We start from the raw sequence: 1927 nt of genomic DNA on the forward strand, positions 1-1927 counted from the left end.
AATCAATTAAAAAAAATACTACCATACTATTTCACAAAATCATAACATTGAAATCAACAAACACAAATATACAATAGCTAACAAAGTATTGGTCTAATAAAATTTAACGACAAAAGAAATTCAAATACAACAATTAAAGAAGTTTAAAAGTTCAATAGTCAACACAACTGAAAATAAAAATAAATTTCCATTAAAAGATAGCCAAGTTATACATTTTAATAATAAAGATAACAATTCATACCATGATACATGTGCCCGAATCAATGAATCAACTCAAAGTTTAAGAGCATATAAGTCATGCTAACTAAAAAGGTGAATCTTGAATCATATCAGTTATCAGAACCTTCTATGCAACAATAAGAGCAAGACTGCAATTAGATCCATCAATCCAGCAACCATCTAATCAACCCATTGATACATACATACATACATACTTAATCCATCATCTAGAACCATCTTATTAAAATAAATTTTAAGAGTAACCACTCAACATGATAAAGAATAAAGACATCTAGAAAATTATCTGATTTGATTAATAAAGACATCTATTCAATTCAGAATGACCTCATCAATAATCAATAATAGCAGCAGTGAACCCTAAGTAACAAGAAAGCCACGAATTTGAATCAAATGGAAAGCAACAAGAAATGGTGTTGGAAAATCCAAGTAAAAGCAGAGGCTCAACAAAATCAGACAGAAGAATAGAAATAGAAGTGAAACATATTCAAGGAAGGAAGAAGAAAAAACCAAAATAGTGCTGAGCAAGAGCAACAATGAATCAACAAACAAGAATACCAACAATAAAGTAAACAATACCAACAAACAGCAACAATGAATCAATGATTATTGAACAAAAATTAGTGAAATTACATAGTAACTCATTAGTATTATTAACAAAATTTCAAAACAAGCAAAATAAGTGCAGAAAACCAAAAATCAATTCAGAATCACATAATCACAGAATCAGAATCACATAATCAAATAATCATAGAATTTGAACTAAGCAAAACAAGCAAATTTGAACCCAACAACTCAGAAGCACAGAATCAATGTTATTAACAAGAAACTAACAAAACCCTAAACAAATCCAGCAACTCAGAATCACATAAATTATAATTAACAAAATCAAACCTTAACTATTTCATAATTATAAACCCAATATGTCTAATTAGCTTCAGATACATAGAAGGAGAGAAAATCAAACCTGAAGTCAAGTGGATGGTAAGGAGGAAGAGCACTGGAAGAGGGCCAACCGGTGGCTGCTGTGTTGTGGGAGACTGGGAGGTGCTGGGTTGAACTGATGATCGTGGCCAGAACCCAGAAACGCTGCTAGTTCGTGACGTCTCACTGGCGTGGTGCTCTGCCCTGTTGAGTCAGTGGGTGGTGGCGTGTTGCTGGCCTGCTGGGTCAAAGGGTGGCGTGCTGGCCTGAAGAGGAAGGCTTCGCGGTGGTGGGACTTGGGAGGATCTCTGCTCTATCCACAAAGAGGAAGGCTTTGGCATTGGGATTCGGAGGAAGGCTTTGCAATGGTGAGACTTGGGAGGAACGTGGGTGTCGCAGCCTCGCAGGTGTGGAGACTCAAGGACGTGGGTCGCGCAGAGGGAGAGATTTAGAGAAGAGAGAGCTACTGAGCTAGGTTTGGATTGGGGATTTGGGGGGTAGGGTTTAGGGTTTTTTGCCAAATTGGTTCGGTTCGGTTAGGGTTTTCATGGTCAAAATCGAAAACTGAACCGAACCGCAAAAAACAACAAAACAATTTTTTTTCGGTTTTTTTGGTTTTTAATTTTCGGTTATTTCGATTCGGTTCGTCGGTTTAATTCGATCCGGATCGGTTTGGAACACCCTTACTTTATTCTATAAACTAATAATAGAGAGTCACAAAAAAAAATCGTCACAAAAAAATAGATAAACTTGTGTTTATTATTTT

The 1927-nt window shown here is 35.8% G+C and overlaps 1 long non-coding RNA gene across 1 annotated transcript; it reads right to left on the reverse strand.

The window, feature by feature from the left end:
- Positions 1–1477, reverse strand: LOC110267779. The gene is made up of 2 exons (XR_002355691.1): positions 1205–1477; positions 1–597 (listed from the first exon to the last, which is right to left on the reverse strand). It is a non-coding gene; the product is annotated as an uncharacterized LOC110267779 (long non-coding RNA).

This window comes from Arachis ipaensis, chromosome B10, assembly GCF_000816755.2.
Source record: "Arachis ipaensis cultivar K30076 chromosome B10, Araip1.1, whole genome shotgun sequence".
Lineage (NCBI taxonomy): Eukaryota > Viridiplantae > Streptophyta > Magnoliopsida > Fabales > Fabaceae > Arachis > Arachis ipaensis.